At 33.3% G+C, this 20,545-nt stretch overlaps 1 protein-coding gene across 5 annotated transcripts in view; it reads right to left on the reverse strand.

Annotated features, from left to right (window-relative positions):
* LOC129987939 (phosphatidylcholine:ceramide cholinephosphotransferase 1-like) overlaps positions 1-20,545 on the reverse strand; it is a 138,010-nt gene that overhangs the window by 14,560 nt on the left and 102,905 nt on the right. The window contains exon 1 of one of the 5 annotated variants that reach the window (XM_056095947.1): positions 12,015-12,121. The exons of the other annotated variants lie outside the window; for them this stretch is intronic. The gene's annotated coding sequence lies outside the window, so the exon portion shown is untranslated. Of the gene's footprint in view, positions 1-12,014; positions 12,122-20,545 lie in introns of those variants that run through there. 5 annotated transcript variants of the gene reach the window in all.

Genomic DNA, 20,545 nt, shown 5'->3' on the forward strand with positions numbered 1-20,545 from the left:
TTAATTCTCCTTACAAAATACCCCAGGGATTTAGTTTAGTTTAGTTAGCTTTAAAGCAACACTAGGGCTATTTTAGGACGGCCGTAATTTTGAAGGGCAATCAGATGACGAGAGCGACACCTGGAGTTGCAACCTCCCCTCTCCAAACTTCCACACCATACCTGCGGGAGGTCGTTACATATCCCAGAGAAGTTAAAATCTAATCAAAATGACTCCTTATGGCACTAAAACGATAATATGGGCGAAAAGTTTTTTGCATTACATGTATAACTTTTGAAAGAGGATGGTTTTGGATTCAGAGATTACGATCAATGAAGATCTGCAGCAATTTTTCCCAGATTCGAGTCATGGGAACCACTGCAATCTACAAGGAATTTACCTAAAAAGAAGGTTTACAACTTCTACGATAAAATTTAACTTATTTGGGTATTATATTACGACAGAAAAAATTCCTGTTGTCCTGATCTTTGCTACCTAAAATCAATGACGGAATTTCGATTTTCAGTGGAAAGTGGCATGTATCATAAACCAATAAATATTTCTTCAGCTATATTTAAAAAAATGACGTTTAATCTTAAGTGGGATTACACACTGTATTTGAAACTCGATGAATCAAAAATAAAACATTAAGCGATTATCATCAATAAGGAATTCTCCAATTCTATACTGAAAGTTTTTTTTTCCTCTCCCCCCGCTGAATAGACATTCTATCTTTATATCCCTTTAGTGAAAGAAGCTTTCTCAAACAAACTTTGGTATCATTCATAGAATTACATAATTAATTCTCCATCAAAGGGAGATATTTTTCGTATAAAATTTTAACTGTTATTATTACATAACGTTTACGAATTGCTGTTAACATTATTATTATACAACGTTTGCGAATAGCAAAACGCTATAAAAGTGCCCACTGATGCATGTAAGATAATCAAGAGCTGTTAGGCCACAGAATATCAGTTGACTAATTATCAAATGTAGAATGTAAGCAGTTCTACTTGTTTTTGCATTCTCGAGAGAGTTCCGTAAAAATAACTTAAGTTTTAAATGCAATTTTTATTGCGCATATATCTATATCTATATATTTAGAATAATCAATAAAACGAATCCCCACCAATATGGACAGATCTCGACAATTTTTGTCAACCCCGTCAAATCTCAGTGTCTGAAATGTTAGAGTGATCACAGACTCTATATGCCAGGTAGTCCTAGATATGCAATTAGTGGTCATTTATCCTCAAATTTCCAGAGGAGTTTTAAAACATTACTTCAGGAAAAATAGCCATTAACATTATCTTCAACGGGAAAAATAGCCACCGCAGTTCCCAATCACAAGTACAGCACCGATTTCGAAAATTTTTATTTCATATAAAAGATAACTCCTACATATTAGCAATTGCCGTCTTTTCCAGCCGTCCTTAAGTTCCCACAGATATCGTAAAATAAAAACTTTGGCACAATCCTAAGCCTTAACAATGGGACCGTTCGCTAATTTGCAGACATTTCTAACAAATCAGAATACTCTATTTTTAAGTTTAAATAAATAAATAAAATGATAATTTGGCAAATATGAACGTAAAAATAAAACTAGTTCGATACGCTCGACTTGCGTTTTTTTTTTTTTTTAGTTTTTTTTTTATATAACAACTTATCTACTTATTTATTATCAAAACAAATGTTATTTTACTGTATGTGCACCTTATAATTACTGTAGAACTGTTTATTTGTAAATCGCTTATATTATGAAAATCTTTAAATAACAATTTTTCATTGTTTTATTTAAAATGTTGATTTTATTTTAAAATTTACAGTATGTAAAATTGCTCTGTTTGCAATACTTTTGACTTTTATCTAAACACCTTACGGAATACCACATTCTACTGTTTACTGATTTTTTTAAAAAAAAGTTGTGCTGCATTAATTATAAAATTTCCACTTCGTTTTCAAAATAAAAATTAATGCAATGCAACATACAATAACGATGCGTATTCTATTAAAATGCGCTTAAAATTCTTCTCCCGATTTTCGGAAGCGATGTTTGAATTTTAAGTGATAACAACTGCTGGTAAAAGAAATCTGTCGTCTCATTATCTAGCGTTAAATCTTGTATTTATTCTTCTTATAACGTAAGCACAAATGGTTACGGCGAGCACATTTCGAGGCAACGCGGTCGGTCACGTTTGTGTGATAGATGCTGAACGTGAGCGATAAAAGCGTCGTTCGCCTTCGTGTTTATTGAAACGTTTTTGATTCTTCTAATAAAACAGCTGCCCTCCCGACAGTGTGTTCAGCGATGAGTTACAACTAGAGAGCTTTCATCTGAGGACATGACATTTAAGAGTACATTTGGGAAGAGTGCGATTGTACCCGGTTTCTCAACGTGCTTTTTCATTGTGAACGTAGTTGTTGGAAAACTAGTTCTTTGCTTTGTTTTTGTAGTTTTCACTCGGAAAAGGTTAAAGATTGGCACTACTGCTATCTGCATTTGCTTCTTCCTTTTGATATCCGGACTTGATGAGTCTGCATTGATATTATTAAAACCAACGATGGTTTGAATTGGCAAAGTTTGGAAAGCTATGCAATATATCGTTATGCTATTATGAATATAACTTATTTTAAACATCAAGAATCGATTAGAATTTAGTTTTTAGCATCAACTAGCCGCTTTCGCAACTAGCTGTTTGCCTACCACATTAACCTATTGCACTCGGAAGGTGCCTCTCATTCACCATTCAAGGTGTGTGCATCATTTTGATGTTTTATTTATTTTTCAATTTTGATTGTTAAAATGCCTACAGATGGTAAAAAGATGTAGATTAAGTTTTCAAAAAAATTCGACCTAAAACAATTATCTATATTTATTTTTCAGAGCAATAAACAAATCTTTCTATTAGGTGAATAATTATGCATCATATTTGCCAAATACTGACACCCCCCCCCTTATTAATTCTGGTAGAATTGTAAGTACATTTGCTGATTATAATATACTGTTTTAAATGCTATTAACAAAATACAACAATTCTCAATGCGTAAATGGAATAGAATATCGCTATGGAATAGTTAGATTTAAAATATTCCCGCCTTAAAAAAAAAAAAAAGCATCGAAAATGAAAGAAATACATTTAAAAAAAAAACAATTCATAATATTCAGAAAAAATATTACGCTAATCAATAGTCATTTGAACTTCCTTATGAAGCCTAAATAAAATAAAAAAAATTATTTTTACTAGAGGAAATAAATATCGTTTATCCAAAACATTGAAGTGATATTATAAATCGATGTTTTATAAGTACTAAATAATCAGTCTTCATGTTAAATAAATAACAGAGTAATACTTCGGTTTCCGTGTTTGAATGTAGTGCAAGCATTTCAAAAGGCGTCATTAAAACTATAATCTAATTAAAAGTCGAATATTTTGTGTTAATGTAGTTTCTTTTTACTGCAAAAACAGAAAAATCTTACTAATTCTTTGGTATAAATACGCGGTCTGATGTACTTCTGAGATTTCTAAAACAAGGAAATATTGTAACATTGATTGAGTACTTTAAAAATGAGGAAATTAAAAAGAATCCCCTAAAACAAGCAAAAATTACTTTGCCAAACTTACTTGTCATTTTGAAACCGAATAAAAATTACAAGTGAGAGTTCTTAAGAGTCAAGCCTAGATGACACTCATTTCGTTCTCTCTTCTTTATTTCTTCAACACAGCAAAGCGAACAAGTGCTGCATAATGGATAGAATCCTCTCCAATCACACAAATCTTTGAAGAAAATAAGACTAAAGCTTCCATTTCTCATAAATGGTTCATTGAAGCGCATGATAAACAAAAGAAATACAAACTTTTCATATCAGTATTCGTAGCCATTTTCACCCAAAATAAGTTACAATACACAAACCAAAATCATCACCTCAATACTTCGTATGAATAACCAAATAATGAAGACAAGGGGAAAGAGAACATATTTTCAAAATACCTCGCATCCAAGAATACTTCCAAGATTTACATAATTCAACAACAACTCCAACATAACGTTGCATTTTTAAAATCAGCTACAACACAATTCCTCTTTTCATGCAAAATTCGCCTGGAGACGGAGACTATGCAACAGTCATCCCCTTTCCAAATCAAACCCGATTAAATGTCCGCATCCTAGAATCTGGCATGTTCGAACGGATGGATCATGCATAATTAAAAGCGGAGAAAGTCTACTAGATGCACCAAAGATAAAAACAACTCAACCCATTGCGTCACAGCTTAATATAGCTCTAAAATTGTCTTTTCCTTTTCCTATCTGAACAATAGGAAGGAAGCATTCTTGAGTCTTAGAGAGAACTCCACCCTGCGACGTATGACATGCGAGATGTTGTCATGACTACCTACTCACGCCCAATCCCACGAGATAAAAGTGGAGCCAGCATTCCTTTCTTGGGAGACGTCATAGCCCCCCTCCTCCTACCCTATTGATCGGACTTTGACGAGAATCTTATGACCGACGGACGGTCAATCAGACAAATGGTCAAAGGGAGGGTTCCCATTCTGTCAATCGTTGTCTAGAAGATCAGGAATTGTCTAGCCGAATACTGAGAAACGGGGTCTTTCAATTTCTATAGACAAATTTCATTTGATTGGACTAATTTGATTAGTTAGGTTAATGTCCCGCTTTGAAGCCACAGGAAGGCTATTGGGAACGATTTTAGTACTTTGAACCATGATCAAATAATGAAAACGAAATCCTTTTATTATTTCTATCTCTACTACTAATAAAAATGAATATGTGTATGTTTGTATTGGCACTTTATAGGCCAGAAGGTAAATGTATGTTAAACAAAATTAGGCACATATATATTTTAGATAATAGAACATATATATTTTAGATAATAGATAATAGATCCTCGAACGTACTTTTTTTAAAAAAATTTATTTTTAAATTTATTATTCTAACCAAGCTGAATCTTGGTGTTTCTCCGTAATCACTTCCCAGAACATAATTCATTTTTGGACAGTAATATATTTTCAAATTTTTTTTTTCAAAAATGTATTTTTAAAAATAAAATTATCGTATAAATTTTTCCACAATTTTGGTAATATTCTTATGAATAACCTATATATAATTTTCAACAATCGATTACATTATTTGGCTTAAAATTCAAACAATTTTCATTATTTCATTAAATATTTAATCAACTTTCTACCATTATTAAATGATGATGATGTGTCCGCGTTACCACGGAGAGGGGGTGCAGTAGCTTCTGAAGGTAAAGACCCCTGAGCACCCGAGGGCAGAAGTCTTGACTTCTAGCACATATGAAGATGAAACTCACACATTCGCTTGCACAACCCTTTTTACAGGGGGGCACATTCACACACCTCACAGATAGAACACAGATGAAGAACAACCATGCCCGAACCGTGATTCGAACCCGGGACGCCCAGATCACGGGGAAGATGCGCTACCCCTATGCAAGGACGCCGGCACCATTATTAAATTATAAAGAAAAAAGAATCATGTTTAAAATCTGTGTACTTTACAGGGCGAATAAAAAAAATTAAAATACAGCGAAATTAAGAAGATAGAAGTGAACCAGACAATTACTTTTTTAACAGTGTTACGATGTCATGGAAGTGATCCCCATTAGAGAGGCACATACAAGCAGTGAACAAAATAAATATTAGACAATTAAAATAACACAGATTCAATATGACAGTTTGGCGGAATTATGAAGTCATATCCAACCGATTTAATTAAAATATAACCAATATCCTTGGAGTACGAGCCGTATAACCATTTTACGTCTTCGATGAATTGGGCTTCGAACCTGGAATCTCTGAACCCGAAATCTTACCACCACACTATAACGGCTTTTGATTAATTGAGAACATATGGTAAAAAAATTATCATAGAGCACATTTCGAGATGACGTGCAATAAGTTCCATATTTAAATTTTTGCAACCCATTTGAATTGTCTTAGGTGAACATTATAATAAAATAAAATCATGAATTGAACTTTCAAGAAATAAATTATACCACACAATTAACAGCTACGTTAAAGCACCATCAATATCGATCAATGTACAAAGTTATGACAAACCATAGCACAAAAAGGGTAATATGGAAATGTAAGTAACAGTTTTAATTCATTTGATCTTATAGATTATTTTTCAAGAGCAGAGTGAAGAAGTTCGTTCAGCGTAGAGGTGAGATATTTTATGAGAAACCAATATAAAAATGGCATTTTTCAAAGCCCGGGCATTTTTAATGTACCTAAATGAAGAGGGTAATTAAGGTCATCGATCCAAAGCAGTACCACGTACCTTTCGCCAAATAAATGAGCAGATATTTTTTTTAATAACATTTCCAGCAGTATTTCCGAAGCCTAGATATAACTGCAGACATTACGGAAGCAAATTCAAGCAGAAAATTAAATTTGAGATTTTAAACGAAAAACTTAAAGTAACATGCTTTATAACTGATATGGAATTAGAAGATATTAGAGCTCATAGCATATTCGAAACATTTTAAGAATATTTTTTTTCTAAAAGTCGAAGAGATAATAGAAAGTGGTGATTATTTCGAATAAAGATAAGAAAGAAAAAAAAAAGTTATCGATATCGCATGGAAATGACAAAAAAGTGCTGCGGGGGAGGGGGTTCTATTCTTATTTAATCTAGCATATCTAATCTTATCTATGAGTAAAAAACCACGTGATAAACAGAAAGAGTGTCAACTCCAGGTGATCAGAGCAACGTTAGAACATGTCAGGTAGAAGTTAAAGTTAGCCCCAAGATTGTTAGAAGAAAATGGCCCACGTTCATGTCTCAGTTGAAGGGATGTCTCCCCTTCAGCAGCCAAGCTGAGAACAATCGTTATTAAAGCACATATCTGTTTGCTAGTTTCCGTAATATCGGTTATAAGCAAAAACAGAGGATCGAACCCATACCTTCTTTCTCATATAAGACAAAGAGGCAAATGAACGAGACAGAATAGTTAATACAGTTCGTTTAATAAAATTTATTTTACGGGTGGTAACAAATACTGTACAGTTTGAATTTGTTACTCAAACTCAAACTGGGAGAAGTAGAATACTATTATGTTATTAAGATTTTATCTCATTCTGCGTGGAACAAATTTATGTATCATCTAATTATCTGGCAGACAGTTTAGCTTCCTTATCTCATTACATCATCCCAAAGAGGATCGGAATAAAACGTAGGCTTTAGTTAAAGGACAAAATTCTGCATTTCCATTTTGAAATCTCAGTTGCACGAAATCCTAACTTTCACATTCCAGCTACGATTTGGGGCATAATCATGATTAAATAATAGAGACAACATTGGAATTGGTGCTCCAATCTTCCTACTTTCACAATAGGCATAGGAAATATATTAAGACTTGTGAAAGAGTAGACGCAGAAATGTTGTCACAAAGTTTGCATATTTTTGCCCTGTCTTTTAATTAACTCATATCGTACAAATTGCGTCTCCATTATTTCACGAGTTCATCAGGCAACGCTATTAAAACATTGCATATATTTAACAATTAAAAGTAGCCCGCATATCTATAAATAGAAAATAATTACTTGATCGAGGAGGGTTAAAAGGCTCTTTTTCTGTTTATTTATCATAACTTACAGTCCCTAACTTCTTGACATGAAAACAGGATAACTATCCCTCTCACCCTTTTGAGATTTTTTTTTTTTTTTTTTTTTTTTTTTTTTAATTCAAACGTAATTTCAATATGCTTGCCACTTATCTGTTTACTTAAAATAGTTAACCAAATCAATGAATAAGTAACCCATCCGAAATACTGGTCCGACTTCGCCATCCCCTCCATTTGAAAACTCATGTCTACATACATCATCAATGATCGCCTTTTCTTTTTGCCCTTCCATTTTCAAGAGTGATCGCAAAATAAAATTATGACCACCCCCACAACTTTAATAAATGGACCGATTTCGCCAATTAAAATTCAACAAGATAAGATGAAATACAAAGTTGGTTGGAATTAATACGGTGAAAGAACAGTTCTTTATTAATAAATAAAAAAAAATCTATGCATTTCTTTTTGATACGACATTTAAATAGAAGCAAGCTCATAACGTTATGATTCTCAGGCCTTCCTCAATAACACTCGGAATTCAAAAACTAAATACAATTTCCTTGGCGTTGATGTATGCACTGAATACTGCAGACGCAACAATGTTTCCAATTTGCATCTGATCTGAAGGATGCGTCACGCCGTGTGAACAAACGCTGACGAGTAACTTCTTCGCACTTATCTCCGTTTCCGTCCCGTTTAGTCATCTGCCCCGAAATGACGCACAGAAAAAGGATGAACGACAGAAAACGATTCCGGATTCAAGGATAGAATCATCATTTTATCATCTGCGGCCTGATGACGACAGCTGATCATCTGCTGGGAATAAATGTCACGACTTTATCGAAATATGCATTTCAATACCAGATAAAACCTCTTTGATTTTATGTATGCTTAATTTGCAATTCAGAGGCAAAAAAGCCGCATAAAAGAATGCAAATTAACATCGATATAAGTTCAAGACATTTTTTATTGGTCATGTTTTTTTCTCCCAGTGATTTTGAGCGTTAAGTTTAATTAACTGGCTCTAGACACCACAAATTATAATTTTGGAAAATTTATGTCAAACACTGGACTTCACACTAACGATTTTTAATAATTAGATTTTATAAGGAAAGATATATGTTTCTAATTAATGTTCGTATTAAACGTTCTTTGAAGAAATAGGAAAGGAGTTCTTTATTTTTTGGACGTAGATTAATTGGAAATTATATATCTTTCTCGTACAGTATAGTGATAAACAAATATTCATTTTGTTTGTCGTTATCTACCTTTCGAACAATTAGGCCCAAAATTTGACTTGCATTTAAGTTAGGCATTGAAGAAATTATGTTAAAATGTGAACGGTTAGATTCTTGAAACCTGCAGTGCAGTATATAAACTAACAGTATAGAACCTTCTATTTCAAGTCGACACGTTACTGGCAACTGCTTCTATGATTCACTGGACCACGGCTGCGTTCACGCATTGAGATAAATGGAGGGCTTAGTATTCAATAAGAAATAGGAAAATACATATTATAACAGTGAGTATTGGTATAAAAACTTTGCTTCTGGTACTGGCGAGCAAAAAAAAAAAAAAAAAAAAAAAGGAATTCATAGAATCTGCTTATTTTTTCCGCCACATTAGGCCGGATACTAGGGTGTGCACTATAGTCTAAATTCTTAACAGAATCCCCCAAACAGAAGTCACCGTGTAATTAGATAATAGTAGTAATAAATGCAAAATAGTCAAAAGGTTAATACTCACGCAACATATAAAATACTTTTCAAATAAATCAAATCACACTTAAAAGCCAAAGGAGGGGGGGGGGGGATTATAAACCGAAATTTCCAATTTCACAAGCTTTTGAAACTGATTTTTATTTTAAATATATTGAAAAAACAACTGAAACGAGACAGTTGCTAAAACAGCTGTTCAGCCACGGACAAAAATCGTTTTCAACTGTTCAATAAAAACAGTCTCCAAGTTAATGAAACCTCTATAATGGAACCAAGTTCGTGTTTCCGATCAAAAGTGACAACTCCAAAATCATAATCGCGCAAATTACCACTTCGTGCCGTTTTCGAATCGATCTGCCGTTCGTCTTCATCAAATATGCATTTCTAAGCCTTTTCGGACAGGAATTACCAAGACAAATTACCTGGCTCGCGGAGGAAATTGTAATGGAAGGGACGCACGAAACAAACTTTTCAGGAAGAACTGGGCGGAAAATACACCCGAGAATTTGCATGATTATTTTTAGAGCTGGAGAATTACTGATTGTTTCGAATTGTAAAGCCGCTCGATGACAGAAAAGCAGACAGACTTGTTTTGGAATTAATGGAGGAAAAGAAAAACACTAGACGGAAATAATATAACTATAGCAACGGATAATAAACATGTAGAGTTTCTAAACAAAGTGCAACAGGTCTGTGAAATGCATTGACCTTAAAAATACAATAAAGTTTTTCTAATAAATAGAAGCTCCAGGGTATTTTAATCCATGATTTCATGACATTCACGGGTTTGGTTTAATTATATTAACGTCCCGTTTTAAAGCAATACTAGGAATATTTTGGGATGAACCTCGTAATTTTGAACCGCGGTCAGGACAAGGACGACACTTGAACTAGCAACCCCTTCTCCAAACTTCAGCACCACACCAGCGGGAGGACGTTTGGTCTCGCCCGATTTAATGTGCACCAGATCCGCTTAAAATGTCGGTTCTTCGGTGGAATCGGGTCTCGAATCTGAAACCCTCAGGTTCCGAAGTCGAGACCTAACCATCAGGCCACCGCGGCCTCACTAATACAGTTGGAGCAGAGACTGAAATTCTTACACTGCGACAACTTACGTTTTTAAGAACAAGCTATAGAACTATGATATAGAAACCAGCAGGAAAAGTCTCCAAAAAATTTCTCGTATATTCTCTAATAAAAGTGTTCTTCCACAGAGCCCCTGGCATGGCACAATACAACAGCTTACAATAGTTACGAAATATTAATCTTTGACGTGAATATAGCATTTTTATTAAATTTATTGTATGATCCTCGGCGAGTTATTTGGCGATTCATTTCCAGCATGCGGTTAATATTATCCAAAAATCGAATTTGTGTTTTGGACGCGTTTTTCCCAACTGATTGAAACAAAAATTTAACTCTAAAGTACCCACTTGTAGTCACAAAAACTCCTACCAAATATTTCATATGTTTAAGTAATTCAACCTTTGAGTTACCGTCTTTATATGTTTCTGAAAGTTCCCTTATTGGAGTAGGCTCAAAATTTGGTAAGTGTCTATACTATAGATGTTAATTCTGCGTATCGAATTTCCTGAATTCCTCTCTTCGTTTTGTAGTTATCTTGTTAAATTATATTCGCACAGCCGATGAGACAGAAATATGCAAATTTAGTATGAAAACAATATACCAAATTTTATCTGTCTAGATCAAAGCGCTTTTGAGTTCTTTGTCATGGACAGACGAATATTTTCCAAAAACGTGCTTTTCGAAGTCAGGGAGGTCTAAAACTTGGAGATTCGTCGAAATCTGGAATTCGAATTCTTTGCCAATTACCATACTTTATACTACATATACAGCAACGATAATTCAACAAATATAATCCTCAAAAACTTCCTGTAACATCTCGCGATTCTGCATATATAAAATTATGCATAAACCAGCAAGAGTGATCTACCCAGAACTTTCTCGTCAAATTTGAACAAAACTACAGCTTTAAGTAAAAAAAAGATCACAAACCGAATTCCATTTATCACAGTTGTAGTATTTTTGAGTTACTGAGTATATATAATACATAAACCGACAAACAATTAGTCTATAGACGGGTTTATTTTAACATTTGATACGAATTTACATTTTACATGCTAAATCTGTGCATCACATATTATCTATATAGCTCTATTTCTTTTATAATTATTGCATTAATTTGCACTCGGACACACACACAGACTTATTCTGAATTAATTCCGTTTAAAAACGGGAAGAAACCTACATATTTGCTGTAAAGATCACATAGCAAATTTCATCCTTATAGCTCAAGTTGAGTTATCGTGTTCACAGGTGGCAGGCTCCATTTCAAGGGCCAGCTTTTCTATTTCGGAAAGGACTAAAACGAGGAGATTCGCCTTGAACGTCAGGAAGCGAGCGATTCGATGACATACTTCCTGATGGAATGACACATAGATAATGCTTTTTTTTTTTTAAATCGTTAAGTACACCAAAGAATTTGTTTCTAATATCAACCTAGAAAATTAGAATAAGGCCGAATTCTATAACAGATTTTAGAGGGCATCTCATAGTAACATTCTTCGAAAACTTATAAAAATCAATGAGCTAGTCATTTAAATCCAGACAAAAAAATTAAAACACGAATGATAGTTTATTCAATTTAAATCATTTAGTTATAAAATAAAATCACTTACCACTTGAGGAATTCATGATTACAATTCGATTTATTGGAACAATTTAAAATAGTTATTAAAATCAAGCGACCCTTGCGGGGAACGACTGAAGCGTTTCGGGTCTAATTAGGAAAGGAACAATTCCACTCGGCGCAAAATCAAAGAAGGCTCGGTATCTCGTCCAAACAATCGATAATGCGATAAAAACAGATACCATTACCAAAGATTAATAACTAACTGGCATTGCGACATTCCTTCCACGATGTTTAACATGTGAATCAGCAGACACCAATGGCTATCAGCACTTAGTTAAACAAAAATAGGTAAACATCTTTCGAAGAACATCGAGTGGACTTCTTTGTCCGGAAAATTCAGATGACTTATCATTTAAGAAGTTTATTAATAGATGAAAAGACGCAACGACGGATGAGATAACACGAGCTGTAATTATTTGTACTCGCGACGAGTTCAGTCCAAGGACGTATCCGGATGGACTCCACAGTTCGGTGCGGCGATACTTAACTAGTCTTGCACCGATCCAGTACTTGAAGTCTGATTCGAAATCAGCTGTCCATTTCTTTTGAACACTAATGCCATTAAGAAAGCGGAGAAATAAATGAAGATAAAAAAATTAGCTAAATAATAATAATAAAAAAAATATGTCTCTTGTATTATTTCTTTTATTTTAAATCAATCATCTCTGGCATTCAGAAGATTCGATAGGACTACTAGTTTAGCTTGAATTTAATGAAATTTCTTATGCATAACTTGATATTGTCATGTAGGTTCTTTAGTATGGAACTCAATGACACACACACACACACACACACACACACACACACACACACACACACACACACACACACACACACAAAGTAGAGCTAAACCAATTCAACTTTGAACTGAGAACACAGTGATTAACAGATCTTCTGCTTTTATATTAGCAGGGAAAGTTCCAGAATACTTTTCTGGAGACAGTAAGAAAAGTCCAGAACACTTGTCTGATAAACTAAAGAAATGTACAGAATCTCCTGGAACATAAAAGAAAGGAAAACATAAAATCAAGGAATTCAATATTTACAGAGACTGTGAATCGCATTGTCTCTAGCGGGATTCGAACTTGCGATCTCTTGATTAAGAGACCAGTGCTATGACCATTCGGCCATGGAGAGTCGACTGCCTCTTTTCAATGCGGCAATAGTTTTGATTCGCCCAGGAAAGTATTTTTAAGCACCAAATTGTGATAACATTAAATCCGTGTAATTATAATAGTTTTCATGTTTTGTTTTTTGCAAACAGGAAAAAACAAAAGTCCTAAATCTTCCTTCCTAATAAATCTTCTTCGAAAGTCCGAAATCTTCCTAATAAAACCCAATACAAGAAACATTTTTTAAATCACCTGAATCATCAGTTTCGTTAATATTTTTTTTAAAAAATAACGAAATTCAGTTAAATTTTTTTAATCAAATTTTAACTATACATTTTTTTGGGGGGGGGGATGAGCTTCTAAACTATATAGTATCTTACGAAAAATATTGACAAATCTGATACATACTTAAATTTTTACAAACATAAAAGAAGTGAAATAACTTCTTTCGGAAGTGGTCTTCCAAAAACTTTCTTACATGTTCTTTAATAAGGATGTCAACCCCCTCCTTCACCTCGCATAAAATTATGAACCTGCGAATGCCTTGCACTGGCGTACACTAGTTACGGAATATAGATCTGGCGTGCGGTTACCAAGCGTCTGAAATCGAAATTTGACACGCAACTACAATTGTAGTCAAAAGAACACTTACTGAATTTTATTACATAATTGCATTTATGACTTATTGCTATTGCATGCATGCGGAAATACAAACCGACAGACAATAATTTCTAGATAGGCCCGAATCGAAATTTGATAAGATTATACAAATGAGATGCTAAATATACGCATCAAAATTGATCTATTTAGCTTTTTACGTTTGTCTGTTCACTGGATGAATTTCGTCCAAAATTTGACAAATCTACACATTTTTCGTTTAGACCATATGCCACATTTCATCCATCTAGCTCAGAGCATTTTTGACTTATCATGTTCATGGACACACATAATTCAAAAAAAGTATTTTTCGGACTCAGAGGATGGGAGTGAAATGTGAAGATTTAACAAAATCTCAAATTCGGACTTTTTTGACAATTACCAATACTTTTTCATCGCACAAGAGAAAATAAAAAATGACTTGCCATTCCTTCTTATGAGCATAAGTAGGAAAGAAAATAGTTTCATTTACTATAACTATTTTTAAACCCACAATAAAATCCTAAAAGAACGTATATTTGTCATAGGATACTCGTAGAATGCCGAGCCTTCCGTATTTACCTACAGGCAAAAAAACATACTCCTAAGCGAATTCTAACCCTAAAGAAGATAAATAATAAAGATAGGGAATACTGCACGCATAAAACATTCATAAATTCTTGAAAAATATATGAGTAGAGAAATACACACAAAAACTTTTCCCGGGAAGTTGCCATCATAAAAATGATTTACCAAGATACCGTGTTTGCATTCATACAAGCAAATTTATACTGAATCGCAAATCCGTGGCAGCAGACGCAATTAAAACAGGAATAAGTCATGTTTTCGTATAAAGCCTTTACTTTAACTCGCTTCGTTCCTGTTTTTTTAAAACATAAAATGTCACTTTTTTTAGACAATGCAAGTATATGAGGTATGCGAGACATTGCATATCAAGAATGGAAACGTTAAAAATACCGGCATGCGTTATAACCAGACTTCCAGGATTTAACTATTATTCCACAAAGAAAAAAAATTACGGACGTTAAATGGGCCGTTACCTGTCGTTTAGTAACAACTCACGTATAAGCACTGTAGAACTAAAGGATTTCTAACTTTTTTTTTTTTTTTAGTGAATAAATGTTATCACTCATTTAATCAGTTTTGCACGCGATATCGGAATCGATCGACAATCTAATAAGCATTCCTTTTTAAGAAGTTTCTGAATTAGCAAAATCCTTTTCGCCGAGGGAAAACTTTCAAAAAGTATCGATTTCTATTCCTGATCGCGCAAAAAGTATACGTTCCGCTCCATAGTTTAACAAAGGAAGAAGAATATAGTCAATTTAAATAAACGCATAAATAATAAACAGTTTAGATAAATATGCAGGAAATAATTTCAGTAGCAGCTGAGTACAACATTATAAGGGAAAGTAATCAAACTGACTCGCCCGAAAACACACGGAAAAACCTGAATGACCGGACCGCCGCAACAGCAACACTGGCGGGAATTGTGGTTGAGTCCTAAGAAACATCACCGGTCACGATACGTATCTTTCCCTAAGGAGGTATGTCCCGTCATCGGTAGGAAGAGCCAGATCCCACCTCCTTTTCGCGTACCCACAAGGGTGGCGAGAACCAACCACCATGCCAGAAGCTTCAATTATGAGGTGCCCCTTCCCCGTGGGACTATAAGGAAAAGCATGACTTTTTTTTGTTTGTTTGTTATTAAAACTCAATTACATCAAATCAAAAATCCTTTTCTCTAATGATTATTAAGAAATAATTAAAAGAAGTAAAATTTTAATTATGTAGAAAAAAATATAACGTAATTTATATTCAGAATACTACTGCATCCCAAGGAGTTACTTGTAAACAAAATGCACATATATCCACAGCTAAGTATAAATAAATACATGAAATAAATTTTTAAATCATCAAAAAAATATTTAAACTGCACTATTAAAGTTTTTGACCATTCTAATCAATTTGTATTTAAAACATTAAATCGGTTAAATTTGTTCCAAGACATTAAGTTGATTAAAAATTAATGACACATTGATATATAAATTTTCTTGCGTTATTTGATTGAATATAACAAAATGCCTATTCATATACGATATTGTGATATTAATACTACCTGTACGTTTCCCATATTCAATACAATTTACCCACGTTAAATCAGAGTTAATTCTATAATTAGAAATACTTAATATAAATTATATGGGCATAATGCGTGAGAAGACATTAAATATCCAAATGTTGTTTTTAAAATTTGCCTTGCTGTTATTTGTAATTCATTTCCAAAACTATTCAATGAATAATAATTTCGCCTGATGGACAAATGATTGTTGTAACGAATCTATGCGGTCGCCTAGTGATAAAACCAGCTCAGCTTATAACTACAATAGAAAGGTTCAATATAAAATTCAACAAATATTTTTCTTATGTAAATAAAAGTTATTTTAACCCGTATTGATAAGTAGATGACTATCATCTTTTCCTTTATATTATATATATATATATATAAAACGCATGAATTGAAGCAATGGGAAAGGCAACTCTACAAATAGTAACCGGAAAACAAAACAGTGCATCACTGGGCGCAGTCAATAGTTCAAAATGGCATCAAAAGGGCCATTTTTTTCTAGTCATATTATGCTTAAAGGCTTTTAAGCTTGAAATTAGAATAAGAAAAGGGATTCATTTAGCTTATTAGATAAATTCAAATTGATTAATTAATTAAAATTGGTTAATTAATAATTAAGTAACAAATCAAGACACATCATTTTGTGTGAGATAAAGAAATAAAGCATCTAAGTTTCTGTTTTTCTAAAAAAAAAAAAAAAATTATCAGAACTTATGCCACCCTACATAATTTCATACAAAGATTGATAAATTTGGTGGGAAGCATACTTCCCACGGCCCTAGAAAGGGTTAAATGCAAATGATATTTTAATCAGTAATGGATATCTAGCGCAATACAACAATATTCTTTAAAGTTATTTAATTTTATGGAAACTTTTTCAGCTATCTTAGGAGATGGAAATAAGGAATTGTGTTTCTGATGGTCATCGCTGCTTCAATAATCTTCAATTACAATCATTAGTTTCGAAAATAACCAAGAGTGCGGGAAGGGGGACAGATTTAAATATAATATTTTATAAACACATAGTTTAAAAAGTTAAAAGTTTTAACCCTTTAGTTTAAACTTTGAACTCTTTAGGTATCATTTGACGCTGAAGCTTGATTACATAGTGCTATTCACTATTTATCTAAATTTTTAAAAAATCATAATTCTGTATTTCTGTATTCGAAATGACACAATATATAAAGGTTTAGTATATTATTTCCGAACACCAAGAAATGAAATCTACCTCATACGCAGAAGTTCTTTCGAATAAAATGACATTCGATCGCAAGAAAGTGCATTCTTTGAGAAGGATGAGCAGTATTAAGAAGACAGCAAGACATGGAGAACTAACGTTGTAATAAATGGCCATGTTAACGCCTCTTAAATTTATGCGATTCATTTCACGTATTCTCATGATGCTTCATTTCTCCGCTGACTTCCCATTAAAACCAACTACTACTAAATGGTTAAACATATTTTAAATCTATGCCATCGAAGATATATGTCGACACATTGCTCTGGTTCAATGATTATTTTCTATTTTTGGCCCCATGCTTTATCAATTATTCACAAATATATAATTTCCTTTTAACGATATACTTTGTGTGTATGTGCGTGCGAAATGACAAAAAAATTAATAATCATTAAAAAAATAATTTTTGATTCGCAACTTTTTCTGGAATTTTTCGTATTTTTAAGATTGATTTTCAAGAACAATACATTTTTCAAGTTTTCTTACATTTAAATCCGCACGTTTAATAATGGTTTATTTCGAAGAGTAAGTACTTTGGACTGGCAGGTATAAGAATATCGAAAAATGACGTCAATACTACGTGCGTAAGATACCAGAAGGCTCGTCGTTTAATCTATTGTTTTATCACTTACGAAACATCCATGCATTAAATATCCGTAGATTAGTCTTGAAATTGGCCCACTTGCACAATAACATTAAGGTCAATAACATTGACAATAAGAAATATGGTCAATTTCAAGTTACCAAATCAGCTGGAAAGTTCAACAGTCAACTACAGTTGCCAAATCAGAAGAATTTGATTAAAATTTCTTCAACATAGCATTCCCTTCAAATCTTCCTAATCAGCACTTTCAATTTTTATTATATAAATGAATAATGTAAGTGCCTTTTATTTTTACATGACTAACATATTCTTATCTACAACATTCTGATATCATGCTTTTAAAATATTTATAATTGTTCAAGCATCCTCTTGCAATACCAAATCAATACCATTTCAACGGAAATGGGATCACCAGAAAATAGAATGCATTAATTAAAACTAATCTCTTCGAAGATCAGATGTTTGTCCACGATATTAACAGAACTTTGATGCACTACATCATATCACACCAGATGAACTGGTAAATTATACAATAAGCCCGTAATATTCCAATTAGTGAGTATGCATATACCGTGGCGAAACTAAAGAAGAATAAAATTGACGAAATCTGTCCAGTTGTTGAGTGGGTCTGAAACAATGTTTTAGTTCAAGGGTTTGTAACGCGATACCTGTAAAAAATGGGTGGAAAGGGGGTGATGGTGGATCTAAACTTCACAAATGCAATAAACGCAAATTTAATACGAGAAGAAAATTTCCGGTTGGTACAATGGTTATGGCTGAGGAACTCTGTCACCGGTTTTCTTCATAGAGAATATATAGTAAAGCAATTCTTTTAAAAACCTAACTCAAAAATGGATGTTTCAAAAGAACAGGCGACCACTGATAGCGTATTTAAGGATCACGTGCTTTCGTATGAGGTAAAAAATTTCAAAATCCTTACAGTAATGATTCTTCGAAAATTATAACTATTAAATAAAACACTTGAATCGCAAATAACTTAGACAATATCTTAATAAAACTTTGGAAAACACTGAATAACAAAATATCATTTAACGAAAAGCATATCACAACTTTACAATTTCCAACTCTATGAAATCAATACCATTCAAACAGACTGGCGATCACACCTTCAATTCAAAAAAAGGGCAAGACCAAACCATCAGACAAAAACGAGAAGCCTTTCAGCACGTCACATTTTATTGGCCACCAACAATACAAAAGAAAGGAGCCACACAACACATCGTGGGCTTCACACACTTGAACGCAACACGTCTCGTCTCCCCCCCCCTCCTCCAACTTCCGAAAATAAAAGAAAATGCATTTTGAAGAAGCTATTTCAGTGAAAAGTTTATAAAAAGCCGGTTTTCTTTTACACACGCCAATGTCCAATAAAGATGAAGTTGGTTGTTTCCCTTTTCCTGGCCACCAAGGGAGTTGTTTTTATGTTTGGGTTGTATATCTGTATTGACGGAATGGCTAAGCAGTGGCAATAGTTTTGCGGAGTTATTTTTGGTTGGGAACAGTAGTCACGAAAATTTCGACGCTGCACGTAGGTTTCGCGGATAGTTTAGGTTGTTCCGAACTATTTAACTTAAGGCAAGGGAAAAAAAAAAGAAAAAAAAATGGAAACTTCAACACGAAAAAATAGGAAATGACGACTAGAGGAATTCATCAGAGGTTACTGGTTAGAATATAAGAAAGGCAAAACCCATTTCTGAAGATTACGGTTGACTGCATCTTCTGAATGTTGCAGTCTAAAATGCCTGGAATAGTTTATGTCTAAATAAGAAATAAAGACTTTTCGAAGCGAATAAATTGTTCGCAGACGATAAAGAAAATTCGAAAAAGAGAAATGGCTTGAAATATAAATAAAGATTTAAGGTTGACACTATTTATAAGGGGGTTGAGTTTTTTATATATTTTTTGCATAAATTTAATTTTCGCGTATACGAAGTACACAAAAGCATTGTAACTGCGCAAATAACTGTAATAGTCAAAAAATTCGAATTCAAAATTTTAACGAATCTTCGCATTTCAGACCTCTGAGTACGAGAAACGCATTTTTGGAATATCCCCACTCCATGAACCCGAGAATACAAAACTGTCTTGAGTTAAAGGGATGAAATCAATTGCGTGTGATTATATGTGGTTTGTAGATTTCTTAGGAAGTATAAGTGAAATCCATCCACAAGGAAAATGTCTGCAGATGTGTCTGTCCAAGAATATGTGAACAAGTTACCTTAAAAATGCAGAGTTATATTTGGGTATATTATATATATGTAATGTTATCTCCTCATCTAATTTAAATCCTAATTAATTTCCTAATTTTTATCTTAATTTAGCCCATATAAACTTCATTCTAAAATGTTCTATTATTTTCTGACCCAATTTCCACTTTTTATTTATTTAATTAATTCAACACGCGCTCTATAAAGCTGCTCACTTCAACATTTTCCCACGCTCCGAGTGAAGGGATAAAAATCCTTAAAGCTCATTACATTCTTTTAAACATACCTAAATTTCCCTTTCATAAGATTTACGTGTCAAAGAAATTCCTATAAAACCCCTATTCTTCAAAAATGTTTTCTTCTCGACCATGCATCTGCTTACATAATATTATATATTTCATCAGTAAAGTTTCAGATGCATATTAAGTTTTTACCCAAATACGTTAAACGAAGAACCATTTGTTTGTCCGACAACTCAAATAGCTCATGCAACTGAAATTCGGCATGCGACCTTGCAATTAAATTTGCACTTGTGTGTAAAATTTCGATTT

This window comes from Argiope bruennichi, chromosome 10, assembly GCF_947563725.1.
Source record: "Argiope bruennichi chromosome 10, qqArgBrue1.1, whole genome shotgun sequence".
Lineage (NCBI taxonomy): Eukaryota > Metazoa > Arthropoda > Arachnida > Araneae > Araneidae > Argiope > Argiope bruennichi.